This window comes from Gymnogyps californianus, chromosome 26 (genome assembly GCF_018139145.2).
Source record: "Gymnogyps californianus isolate 813 chromosome 26, ASM1813914v2, whole genome shotgun sequence".
NCBI lineage: Eukaryota > Metazoa > Chordata > Aves > Accipitriformes > Cathartidae > Gymnogyps > Gymnogyps californianus.
In genome coordinates, this window is record NC_059496.1 from 128,143 (window position 1) to 142,283 (window position 14,141).

Consider the following 14,141-nt stretch of genomic DNA (forward strand, 5'->3'; position numbering starts at 1 on the left):
TGATCCTTTGGAATTCACCTGTCTCCAGAGAAAGCCCAAATGCTCCCGCAGATGCCTCGGAGGAGTCCCAGAGAGATACAGGGCACGGACCTGACTCCAACACACACAAAACACCTTGCGTAGCTACCTTGCAAAAGTCTGGGATGGCTACCTGCGCAATTCAGCTGTCTCCAGGGGAGGCCAAAACACTCTGGACGTTCCTCGGAGGAGTCCTGGGGAGCTACAGGGCATGGACCTGCTTCCCATTTCTATCAGCAATCAGTCATAGAGTATCAATCAATAGGATGGCAACACTCAAGAAGAGCAGCAATCAATCGTTAGAGCAACAAGCAATCTTTTAGCAATAATCAACAGAACAGCAACAACCAAGTAGGTGTTTGCGATTGCAGGGTACCACAAACTTATCATCCAGCCTTACCCACAAAAACGTGTGACGTGCTGAGTAAGTGTGGGAGAGTCAGGTGGACTTTGACATACACACTGCTACCACGGACTGGGTTTGTCACCTATTTACAAGTATCCGATGCTCTGAAGCTGCCCAAGGTCAGCATGCCCTTGCTACTGGAGGTTTCTTGCTCTGTGTAGGCACTAAAGAAGACATTTCAAGTGACAGACTATTTTAAACTGGTAAAGCACAGCAGACGGTTTATGAGCTGCTGAGAATTAGCTCCCACACAAATCAGGAGCAAGGGCAAAGCCTGTATATTTCAAATGCATTTGAGTTTACATGACTCTTCAACATACGCGAGTGCCTGCAGAAATGCCCGGCTCCTTGAGCCTCGGCCCAAGGCTGCAGCACAAGGCCGGCACCAGCTGGGGATTCGCTAGGAAAAACCAGGCAGGGCTGACCCTGAGTCCCCGCACGCAGCCCCAGCCCTGGGACCTGATTCACCTGTCCCTTTGCCCATCGCTGCCACGGGATCCAGAAAGCAGCGCCACCAGCCCTCACGTGTCCTGAGCCCATCTCTTCACAGCTGCTGGACATGGACCCGTCCTGGGACTCAACAGGCCTAAAAAGAAGAGAAATTGCCCAGAATTAAGCTGTTCTCAAGTTTTGGCAGGCCAGCATGTTTTTCTGAGCTGCCTGCAGGTGCTGTTCCTGGGAGTGCTCAAAGAAACAGGGCAGCTGCCTGTACCTGCGGGCAAGGCAGTGGATTGTGTGCAGTGGGAAGTGAGCAGTGGTTTGTGCGATGCTGTTGAATGGGTCGAGCTTTAAAGGTGTCCAAACCTGCTACTCCTGCTTTCCTTTTTCCTTGCAGGTTGCATTTGGAGTTTCAGATGGAGCCGGGGGGCAGTGTTAAGCCAAAAACCAAACAAGCAAGAAAGAAACAAACAAATAGCTGGGAAGGTTTCTTCCCCCTAGCTGGGCTGTTTTCCCTCAGTTCCTGAACACTCTGCATGCAATGATCATCACCAATTTAGGGCGCAGGATTGGGCACAGGGCAGGCTTTTGCAGGCCAGCACGTTCCTTGAGGCTCTTGGTAATGCAGCCTCCTGGGGAGTGCTCAAGAAATGGGGGCAGTCGCCCATAGTTGCTGGTTTGGTTCTTTCTCCCCCTCTCTCTCTCTTTGGCTCACTGTGCCTATTTCTTAATTCCTCCCTCTCTTTGTCTTTAGCCCATCACCATTTTTGGTCGTTCTTTTTCTTTCTCTGCCCACCTCCCTGTCTCTATTTCTAATTCCTCCCTCTCTCTTCTATAGCCAGGGCTATTTTTTCTTTCTCACCTTTCTCTCTCCCGCTCCCTGTCCTTCTCTTTTTTCCTATCTCTGTGTTCCTGCTTCGCTGGTCGTCTTTTTTCTCCCTGTCCTGCAGCCTGTCCTGTAGCCCCTGCTCAGCTGGCTGCGCCTTCTCTCTTTCTTCTCTGTGCCTCTCGCCAGCTCCCCGTCCCTTTTCGCTCTTCCTCTGCCTTCAGCCTGAGGCCATCGTTGTTCTGTCCCTTCGCCGCCTCCCTCTCCTCACCCGCATCCTTCTCTGTGTTTCTCACTCTCTGGATTGTTTTCCCGTACATTCTCTTGCTCTCTGTCCTGCGCTCTGTCCCCTGCTTCTCCCTTTCTCTCTCTCAGCCTTTCCCCTCTCTGTGCCTTCTGTCCTGCTCCCTCTCCCATTTCTCTGCCACTCCGCTCTCCTGCTGCCTTTTCCGTCTCTCTCCCCTCCGTCCCACTCCCTCACCCTGCCCGTGTCGCTCCCTCTGTCTGTCCTTCCTCCTGTCCTCCTCTGCCCTCTCTGTCCCTCTGTCCTGCTGCTCATCACTATATTCCTGGCTGCCCCCTGCCCCCTTCCCCTCCATCTCCTTCTCCCTGGCCCTGGGCCCGCTCCTCACCAGGGGTTTCCTTTCTCCACTCCCTGACCAGCTCCTGCTTTCTTCCTGCCGTCCCTCTCTCCTGCTCCCGTCCCTCTCCTGCCACTCTCCGCCCACCCCACCCCTCTCTGCCCCTCTGCCCCTCTCTCCTCCTCCTCCTCCCTGCTCCACCAAGGCTCTGGGACTGGGACTGGGCTGCCCCGGGAGGCGGCCATGGGGCCTGTGGAGGAGTGGGATCCAGCCGGAAGGGTGTGTCCCCGCAGGGTCAGACAGGAGGAAGGAGCACCCAATGGCATGCCAGGGGCTTTAGTCCTGGGTACTGGGCTGATGGGCGGCCATGTTGGTTCCAGGGCATGCTGGGAGCTGTAGTTTCCAGCACTCCGCTTCCCAGTGGCCATGTTGTTCCCAGGTAAAGTGGAAGGCGCAGTCTCTGCTCCAGCCACGGACCCGTGCCATTCCCTGCCAGCTTTGTGCAGTTCTTTGTGGGGCTCCTGCCGTGCTCCCACAGGGAAGGTGCCAGGACTGAAAACTCTTGCTGGCCCTCACCTTCCCTTGGCAGCCCTTTCACACCCCACCAGCATGGGGCTCGGGGCTTGCTTAGCAACATAACGCTCCCCTCATTCTCTCAATCTTGCCAGAGCTTCCCATTTCATCAGCAATCAGTGATCGAGTGTTGTGGAAGGTGGCAAAGCAGAGCTAGGGACCATGCAGACCACACCCAAACGAGACCTAAACAGCATGTGGCAATAATGGCATAAGGCTGTTAGGCGTGTAATAGCACAGGAACGTATAGAAATTAGAGAGGCTGTTAATATGTTTTGTAGGGCTTTAAGGACTTTGCTTAGCTGCTTAAAAGTAGTCCTTCATGATAAAGCAGGACTTCATAACTTGCTTAATGTTGTTGCTTAACGTTCACCTATAATCTGATGGCAGGAGTAAGAGATTTGGAAAGCCCCAGAGCCAGTTTGGCCCAGGAAAAGGAGACAAGTAACAAGTAGCCTAAAACAGCAGGAAGAACCAGCTGAGAGACGAGAAAAAGCACCCAATGAGAGAGAAGATGACCCCAGACTCGAATCTTACCATTGGGCCAGACTATGGTGGGGGGTGGGAATTTAGATTGTAAGGGCATAATTGCCCAGGGAATGTGGTGTTCTGGTTCCCTCTCCAGAGACAGCCAGCTTGAGCTGTCTGAATTTGGGCACCATAGATAGAGTAAATTAGGCTTTTATTTTGAAGGCCTTGATTAGAGAGTCTGCTTTGGAACCTTGGCTGGAGCCTGAGGGAAGAAGCAGCGCCCGAGGGTGAGTGTGTGTGTGTGAGGAGTCGAAAGGGGCACCCGTCGGCTCACTGGAGTTGCCCGCTGCGAAGGGACGCCGGTCCTAGCAGTTAAAGTCTCGGGTGGTGTGTGTGCGACTCCTTGATTGGTGTGTGAATGCTCAGGCAGCGGCTTCCCCCTTAACAGTTTGGCACCCCAGATGGGACCCTAGGTCACTCTCGGAACCTCTTGGATCCAGACCTCTGACTGGCAGCAGAGGGTGAGTTCACCCGAGGATTTTGGACACGGGACGCACCGAATTGCTAGAGTGGTGAGTGTTAAACCCCTAAATCTAAATTCAATACAGGGAAAAGGACAGAATTCGGGGGGGTTCAAGTCCTGCCCGAGGTGTGTAGCCTGATCAGCATAAATCGCACACCAGTTTGTACGCAGTCTGATCAACAGAAGACGTCTGATTAAAAGGGGGTTCGAGTCCTGCCCAGATTAGAGGTTTTGAGAGATTTTAAAGGGGGGGGTTGAGTCCCACCCAGATTAAATCATGAGTAACGTAACTGGAGTAGAGAGGAGACGCCCTTAGTAGAGATATTACAAAACTGGGAAAAAATCTGTGGTGCAAATTCACTACTAAAGGAGGACGCAGTAGTTCTATGTCAACAATGGTGGCCATTCATCACCCGCCATGGAGATATTGAAGATCAGTGGCCACCACAAGGGAGTTTTGACCAACATCGACTGACCTTTGTGCGAGACCAGCTTCAGTACCGGTTTCCCGGGACACATGGATTATTGGTATGTGTGGGATGAATGGGTGCGGGAGAGACAACATCCAGGGAGGCAAAAGGGGCTGAGGGAAAACTAACCTGTAAGGTAACTTTGGCCGTAGGAAGGCTACAGCCCGAACGACGACCAGACAAGGCCCTCCCCGACTCCTGCCCCACCTTACAGCCCCTGTACCGACCTCTCCCCAGACCTTCCTGTAGCAAGGGTGGGACTTTGCCCCATGGTTTCAAATGTTTTGACTAATCTGGCCGCTTTACGGCCAGGGGTGACTATGCATGCCCCACATCGACGGTTTATACTAATCCATCGTGGAACCCAAATGATTTAGCCTTATGGGGGTGTACAGTGCCAAGATTAAGGGAGGATGCAGAAACACGGGCACAGTTATTGTCAAATCTCTGCACGGGACACAATCCTAACCGGGGGGACACCCAAATCTTATTCCGAGAATCATTCTGCCCAGATGAAAGAGAGAAGGTATTAACTAAGGATGCGGAATTAGCACGACAGGTGGGAGGAGGAGAAATCCGTGGCCGACGCTAAATCCGAACGGGAACTATAATATGGCCAGAGACAGAGCCCATTGCCAAACAGCCCTAAAAATTTAAAAAGGCAATTGGAGCATGTGGAGAACGTAGGTGATGTTCACAGAAGACGATGTTAAATTTTACCTGGCAGAATTAGCACTTGCTTTAGACCATGTACATAGTGGTGGAATAATATACCAGGACCTAAAACCAGAAAACATCCTTCTTTGATGAGTCTTCTGCGAGTGCTCTTCAAAAGAAACCCAGCAAACAGATTAGGAGCAGGCCTAGATGGAGTTGAAGAAATTAAGAGGCATGCATTCTTTTCCAAAATAGATTGGAATAATTGTACAGGAGAGAAATTGATCCCCCTTTTAAACCTGCAACTGGCAGACCTGAAGATACGTTTTATTTTGACCCTGAGTTTACAGCAAAAACTCCAGAAGATTTGCCTGGTCTCCCACCTAGTGCTAATGCGCATCAACTTGTTCGGGATTTAGTTCTGTAGCTATTGCATCAAATGACGAAAGCCAGGCAGTGCAGACAGTTGGAGTGCATTCCGTTGTCCAGCAGTTGCACAGGAACAGCATTCAGTTTACTGATAGATACGAAGTGAAGGAAGATATCAGAGTTGGGTCTTACTCTGTCTATAAGAGATGTATTCATAAAGCTTTAAACAGGAATATGCTGTAAAGATTATAGACAAGAGTAAAGAGATCCAAGAAAGGAGATTGAAATCCTACTGCGCTATGGCCACCATCCAAATATTATTACCCTAAAAGATGTGCATGATGATGGAAAATACGCATACATAGTAACAGAACTTACAAAAGGAGGGCAACTGCTGGATAAAATTCATAGACAAATTTTTTTCTCGGAACGAGAAGCTAGTGCCGTTCTGTTCACAATAACAAGAACGGTTGAGTACCTCCATGCGCAAGGGGTTGTTCATGGAGAGCTGAAGCCTAGCAATATTCTTTATGTTGATGAATCTGGTAATCCAGAATCCATTCGACTTTGTGAATTTGGCCTTGCAAAACAACTACGAGTAGAAAATGGCCTTCTGAGGAGTCCATGTTACACAGCAAGTTTTGCTGCACCAGAGGTTTTACAGGGCAAGGTTACGATGCTGCATGGGACATATGGAGCCTTGGTGTTCTACTTTATACCATGCTTGCTGGCTACCCTCCTTTTGTAACTGGTCCTGATGATACCCCAGAGGAGATTTTGGCCCGAATAGGTAGCGGGAAGTTGTCTCTCAGCGGTGGTTATTGGAATACCGTTTCAGATACAGCTAAGGACCTTCTTTCAAAAATGCTTCATGTTAACCCACATCAAAGACTGACTGCAGCCCAAGTCCTCAGTCACCCCTGGATAGTTTGCTGTGACCAGTTGCCTCAATACCAGCTAAACAGGCAGGATGCTCCCCATGTAGTGAAGGGTGCAAGAGCAGCAGCTTACTCTGCTTTGACTCGTAATCAGTCACCAGTTTTGGGAGCCAGTCGGCCATTCTCCTCTTGCTCAGAGCATTATTTTTCATAAGGAATGGGTTTTTTAATCCCCTAAAATATTCTTTGTTACAGGTAGAGATGGACAGTTTATGTTAAGCGCTTAGCTTAAACAGTTTCTATTAGCACTATATACTTTGTGCCATCCAACATCTTGTATGTTTTTGTAAACAGTTCACAAGCAGTACAGTTCCGTGCTGTTTTCTTTAATGTATACATGCCTTGTTTTACTTAGATATTGTTAATCCTTTTGACAATTAAGTCTGATTAAACAGGTCACCTGGATTAGTCAGCATTGTTGGACAGCTCTAAAAGAAGGCTCACCGTTAAACAGCTATTGAATGTAATGCTATGAAGATGTGTTTCTCCTTGCCTGTGCCTTTTCTACATTTCTGTGGTTTGGATGCTGCATGTCATGTTATGAAAATCAGGATACTGTTTATAGTATTGGAAATGTAAACAGTGGATCTCTCACGATACACCACTCACTTGCGATGGACATTTTGATAGGAATTGGTTAGCCATTGGACTCCCTGTGTGTATGGTTTCTTCCTTTTTTGCCCCCCTTTTTGGCTTGTCTATTGTTTGTTGTTTAATCATGGTTTTTATGGACTGAGTTCTTCAAATTACAGCTATGATGTATACTTTTAAGCCCATGGTTGAAATGGACACTACTGAGTTTTGAGCACTGGGGAATCCATCCCAGTATTCCAGTTCTCCAAAAGAAAACTAGTGCATTTCAGGAATAAGTTGCCAGAAGCCGCAGTTTTGCAACGGTTTCTCTGGCTGCAGCATACACCCTGCTTAAAGGGGAAGGTGGGCAGGGTCAGGAGGTGCTGCTTGGCTAAGGTGTTCTGCTCTCTGATTGCACTTTCTCTTCACTGTATGCTGCTAACTGTTTTAAGAACCAAAAGTTATATTCTTAAGTAAGCTTTTTTCCTCTCTTGCCTCTGCACGTACCTGCCCTATCTCTATCTCGGTCTCAGAGACTTGCCCTCTGTTTTGGATGGAGGGGTGGAAGAGTGTTTAGTTAACCTGTGTGGCAGGTGCACCCGCCCCGATAGAGACCGAAACTTGTGGAGGTGGCTCTGAGCCCTTATAAGGGAAACATATTGGGATTCGATATGCTGGCAGGCAAACGATGGTACCTACCTCATTTTTGTCCTACGGGACCATTAACGGGCGACGCTCCCAAACCGGACAAGCAAAAGGGCCAGTTCCCATTGAGAACATACAGGCCAACCCGTCATGGTAAAACTGCCCTCTGTTGGCACTGTACCCACGATCCTGGCGAAACCCAGAGGCTTACATGCCTGGGAGGCCTTAGATAGGAAAGGGAAAGGCCATCGCATAAGTACTCGATGGATAATTCCTAATTTCTGAGACCCGGTCCCAAGGCCCGAGGTGCAATTTGTGTCCTCTTGCAGGACTATGGAAAAGCAAACTATTCGGACACTCCCACTGATGGCAGTAACAACAGCGGGCATGGACAACAAGAACCTGGACAGCAAGGTGGTGGCTCAACTGATAGTGGGATTTGCACGTATGGTGAACTTAACTTCAATAACAGCCTGTCTGCCCAGCCCTAAGTCAGTAGAGGAGCCCCTACCAATCTTTGTGCAAACCACTAATATATCACTAACCCTTGAACTCCCATGGCAACAGTGCAATAATTCCAGCCGGGCCTGGGAACGGATGGAAAGGATGGAGGTCACACTCATACCATCTATAGCTGGTCACCTGGCGCAATAAATGCCAATTCAATATGGAAGGCAAAGTGTAATTACCTCTTCCTACCCCCTAATAACGCCACGGGGTGGAGTTTTAATGGTACAATGCCATGCTTTAATGTTCCCTGGGGAATTACTGAACATCATGACCAATGGAAAACAGATGATCATTCCCTGCAATATACTGAACTGTTAAACACCACCTGGTGTATTAAACACCCCGAGAGTAATGGTAGCATTGCCCCAACGCTTGTCAAGAACCAGGGTTCAAGGGAGCCTGGGAAAAACATCCCCTCAATTGCACATGGGGACCTGACTGGATTGCGCAAAGGAATGGGGCACCACCAGTAAAAAAAAAAAACAACACTTTGGGACTGCCAAACAGAAATGCAATGTAAAAACATAGATAAAAGGCCATTATTGTGATGATACATGCCCCGCCCCATTCAGGAAGCTTTGGTACAGGGCTGTCTGTGTAGTAATACCAGCTATGTGTGGCCCACTGCCCTAAAATGTAACGCTTATGGGGACTGTCCTCTTCATGCCCCCACACAAGGCATATGCCAAACATCTGATGTGCCCGCCCCTCCCAATCTAGAGTCGGCATACTCCAGTGGCTGTCTGTATTCCCGGCTACACCCAACTGTTCCCGGGATGGCCTGCACAGTAGCCCTGCCTTCCCTTTGTCCCATTTACCGAGAAGGGCCTATAGCCCCTAAGTGGTGGGATCGCAGCCCCCGGGAGATACAACCGCTAAAGAAGGGAACGTGGCAAAGAGCAAAAACGCGACTGGGATAGTGGCTGGAGGCCATGTTCGGAATGGGGACTGCCTCCCTCAAAAACCCACAAGCCATTTATGACCTATTGATGCAAGTCTATTTGAGCCAATTCTACATCTGACAGCTTAGAACTCTTGAATGAACAATTACAACACACCAGCAAAATGACCGCCCAGCACCGAGCGGGAGTAGACCTGATGCTGCTAAAGGAACACCTTTAGTATGGAGTGCTAAACTGATGAGTAGATGACTGCTGCGTTTATATCCCAAATGTATCCATACCCCTCCGAACCCAAATCGACAAAATGAAGAAAGCAGCAAAGGACTCAGAGGCAATTGCTGCCGCATTAAACATCAACTGGGTGGGAAAGATTTCCAGTGCGTTCGGGTTTTCCCTGTCGGGATGGTTAACCAGTCTTTTACAATCCTTGATAGTGGTTATAATCATAATATTGCCATTTGTATTGTATTAAGTTGTGTTAAACATATGATAACGTGGTTCGTATCCGTTGTTACGTATGCTCCTTTAGAACTAACCCAAATAGCAGATGTTCCGTTAGAATTGTAAAAAGCCAAAGAAATGATGATTCATGATGAGCATCAATTCTCACCGAAACTGCGCTCCCTTTTAACTTTGGAGGCAAGAGGTGACTGTACCACCACTCCAAAGAAACCAGTCGGATCGTGACTGTGGTCACGGGGTGGAGTGTGGCAGGTGCACCCGCCCCGATAAAGAGCAAAACTTCTCAACTGCTGAAAGGAAAGAGTTAAAACTAGAAGCCGCGGTTTGGGGGTCGAGCTGGCCAGCTGCGTGGATGACTGGAGTCACGTAGACAGAGTGCCCCAAGTCACGTACCCCAACCACCCGAGCCTGCCAGAAACACCTCAACCAATGAAATGCCTCGGCTAGGAGAAGTTTCCAGACCGCTGACCATATATGACCACGAGCCCCGATCCGACTTCGGGTATAAATGGAGCCCGCCGGAAGAGCCCTTTGAGCCGTCTTCCTCGGAGCAGCGGGTCTGCAGTCAGAGACTCTCCCCTTCCATCGGGATGCCATCTAAGGAAACTCCCCGGGGTTGAGTGCCTCGCCTTACCGGTGAGTGAGTGCGCATTTTGAGTCATCATTTTAAGCTTACATTTGGTTATAGTTTGTGTAGTGATAGTTCCCAGCTGACACCCTGAACCTGTAACTAAGTTGTGTTTATCGCAGTGTTTACGACCTGATATTCCTGTCCAATCTGGCTGTTTGTATCTCAATACAACATAACATTCCTGTTCACTTGGACCGTTCTATGTTGATATCATTAAAGAAGATTGACTTTTGAAATATATTCTGTCTAGTCTTCCTGCGACAACCTCTCATGAACTTTCCCCTCCTTCCTCTTGAACCCCTATTACCTTGACCATTTCACTGGCTTTCAATTCTTCTTGTCATCTGGACTATTGTTTGCTTTCCATACATATCCACTTCCACTCACACGCAGAGTTTCTTTTTCCATCTTTCTATCAACCAAAAGCCACTTTCTTCTTTTAGTGTTTTTACTGTAGATTTCCTTTATTTAACTACTTTTTTCTGAGGAACAGCCAGTGTCTAGGCAACTTTCGACTTAATAGCCAACTTTTGTCTGCGCTCTGAAAGGTGTGTAGGCTAGACCTAATGTGCCGGGTAATACAACAGCACATTCACAGTCACTGCTTCCTAGTCATTCCTTCTCTTTCAGACCGAGAGCAGCTTAGTCAGAAAGACAATACTTTTGAATTGAAAAGGGACATGGTCAGGGGCTGTAGAGTAAATGCTTTACTGCTGGTGCAAGGCACAGCTACCCATCTTTCTAGCAGCGTAAATACACTCAAATATAGTTGTTGTTGTTGACAAGAAAAGCAACTCCACAAAGCCCCTTTGCTTATGATCTTCTGGGTTTTTCTGTAACGACCTAGAAAGAGGGAGGATGCCCAAAAAAGGGACCTACCCCACTCTATGTTTACTATGTCCGCTTCATAATGCCAGTACTTTGGAAAAACTAACCTCATAATCTTTTATGTATTAGATGCTTCAGGGTGAACCAACTAAATAAGCTGCAAGGATTGCTGCAGGATTTATGATCCAAAATCCTTGGGGCAGTTGCCAGGTCTGAAGGATGATTCTCCCTGATGTTAGGACAGGTCTATTTGCTTCTGTGTGACCCGCAGTCAAAAGGCAAAGGAAAGCTGAGAAGGGACAGGCTCTGTTCAAGGGCAGGATGAAGACAGGAAGCCTATATGGAGAAAAGGAGGGTAAGAGGGAACACGGTCTCCCATTTTTCTTGTGGCTATATTCTGAAAATCAGGATGTCTAAAGGTTTACTGCCCACCAGAAACAGCATGAGTAGCTCCAGCAAATTTCAGTTCTGCTTTCTTGCAATTCCCGTCGCTAGCGGGCTAGCAGTCGTGCTGGAGGAGTAATCGCAGGAGACCAGCTCCTCAGGAACAGACAATCCCAGCTCCACTTCTCCTCACCACAAGTTAAGGAAATACGTTAGACTATTTCTTTAAATCATAAGCTTGCTTGGGTAATGACTGTCCATCCTGAGCATGCACAGCACTTATCACCCAGCTGCTAATTGCTAGTTTGATTTGGGTCCAATAGAGATGGTTTGGGGAAAAAAAAATTAAATATTGAGGAGAGACTCCTATTAAATTAGTGAGGTCAGCCTCTGAGAAGGGGCTGTAGCTCTCTCTGCAGGGTAATCTTGCCTCCCTGAGCCCTCCCCCCTCTCTCTTCTCCCTTTAACAGTTCTATTTTGTGGAGCTACAAGACTTTTTCTCCTGCTGAGTGCTGGGTTAACAAATGCAGGAGGCATCTATTAACAGTATTCTTTGGAGACCACCTACAGCAGTGGATGAACAATGGGACTCGAACCATTACTAATGCGTAGCCCAGAAAACGATGTATAAATGTTTTTTAAATGTAAACCCATTAGTCACACTTAATGGTTTATTTGAACTCAAACCGTATTTATTATCCCCTCATTATTTTACCTGGTTTATTTTAGACCACTTATCTCAGGGGTTGCATAGCCACCTGCTGAGTGCCTTGGACTGGAGTGTTTGCAGTAATCAAAGACTTCTTATAAAAAGAAGTATGCTCTGACTAAAGGGCAACCTGGGCAAAATTGCCCATAATTGTATTCTTTCACTCAGTGCTGCAGCTGTTGGGTGAGTGGTAGCTTGGTCTCCTCATTGGTCTCTGAGGAGGTACCCTTAAGGTACAGTCCTTAGGCTTCACCATAAAAATCACAGGAAAATGAAGGTTTGGAAGGGCCTCTGGGGAGGTCTCTTGTCCAACCTCCAGCTCAAAGTGGGTCCAGCCAGGATCATGGCCTTGTCCACATGGGTGTTGGAGATCTCCAAGGACAGAGAGGGTGTAAAGAAGATGGAGCCAGGCTCTTCTCAGCGGTGCCCAATGACAGGACAAGAGGCAACGGGCACAAACTCAAACACAGGAGGTTACGTTTGAACATCAGGAAACACTTTCTCACTGTGGGGGTGACTGAGCCCTGGCACAGGGTGCCCTGAGAGGTTGTGGAGTCTCCATCCTTGGGCATATTCAAAAGCCATCTGGACGTGGTCCTTGCACTCTAGGGACCCTACATGAGCAAGGGGGTTGGACCAGATGGCTCCGGAGGTCCCTTCCAACCTCAACCATTCTGAAATTCTGTGAGACTTCTCAAGCCAACAAGCTCTGCTCTGCTTTCTGAACTGATGAAAAGCCACAGACATCTGATTTCCAGAAACACCTGCAGAGCAGCCTACACTCTCCAGACCACATTCAGCCTCTCCCCGTGCCACATATGCAAGGACACAGTGCAAGGCAGTTCCCAGCAAGACCCATCCAAGCATCCTGCTCCTGTCCCCCTCTGCTAGAGCTAAGTGTCTGGGAACCCTTGTCTTCCTCCAGGGAGACTTTGACTGTGAAAGGACCTCCACCATCATCAGGTTAGCACTTCTCTATGCTGCAGTGCCTGCTCAGCCCAGTCCCTCGGAGCACCAGGATTGCCCACCCAGTATGCTCCGCTGTGGCTGACCCTGTGATGTGAAGGCACAGGCTGTTTCATGGGATGAGGTAAGGTGCACAGATAAAAGCACTGGGATCCAGGACTCCTGGGTTCTCTCTTTGCTGCTAGAGGATTTGCCTTGGTGGCTAAAGCAGGAGTGAGGAAGGCTGGCTCTCTCCCAAACCCTCCTCGGTGTCAGGAGCAGCAAGGGTGGCTGCTCCATGAGGAAAGGGGAGCCGGAGCCGAGCGAGGTAACTACACAGGCAGAGGCGGTGGCCTCACCAACAAGGATGCAGTCCCACATATCCTAGTAAGGCTGGTAGGACAGACCCAGTGAGACCTGCAGCTCAAAAGCCAAATCCATCAAAGGCAGGGGGAGTCCCCACCGAGCTGCTTAGCAGCACCTCCTCCAACAGCTCTCTTCAAAGCCCAATGCCTGCACCATACCTAAGTTGACCCTGAACCAGGCAGCCAAATCCCCAGGAAGAGGGGGATGCACTCAAGCCCTGCCACTGCACCTCTGCGCGACACAAGGTAGGTCCTGGCCCTTCTCTGTTCCTCCATTTCCCCACCTGGGTAGCGGAGTGGACACATCCCTGAGCTCATCAGACAGCAAGCACTCGTGGGCCCAGCGAGCAATTGCTCTTTGAGGCAAGGATTCCTGCTGGTGCCCTGCCGGCTGCCAGCTGGAACCAGCACCCTTCTTCAGGTTTACCCATGCTGGCAAGTGCTGGAGCCCAGTATCACAAGTCAGGGACCTGGAGAGAGCAACAACTGGCCCCAAGTCCCCCAAGGCAGTAAGAACTGAGCTACCTCAGCTCTTCAATCCATCCCATCCGTGCTTCAGGATACCTCAGCATGCATCTAAATATTTATTTTACTTATGCAAAGAAGTGAGATGAAGAAACTTAATACTGGTGGACAGAAACCTGTTTTAATCAGAGCTAGCAGGCACTACTGGAATCATCCAAACGGTCTGCAAGCAATTAAGACAATTAAAGTGAAGGTCACTAGAAGTGCACACTAAGCAGCCATCCTGACAGAGCACTTAAGTACAGAAGAGCTGGATACTGCAATGAAAACACTTTGCACAAACACAGCTCTGTTGGATTAGAGACTGACTTCTCCAAGGGGACAGACACTGTGCAGTGTCTGATGAGGGGGAGCATGGGGGCATGTGTTGGGCAGTGGGGCTGCACTGGTGC

General features: G+C 48.9%; 1 pseudogene; it reads left to right on the forward strand.

Moving 5' to 3' along the window:
* The first annotated feature begins 5,112 nt into the window (after positions 1–5,112).
* On the forward strand, positions 5,113–6,457 carry LOC127025936 (ribosomal protein S6 kinase alpha-3-like; annotated as a pseudogene).
* The last annotated feature ends 7,684 nt before the right edge of the window (positions 6,458–14,141 follow it).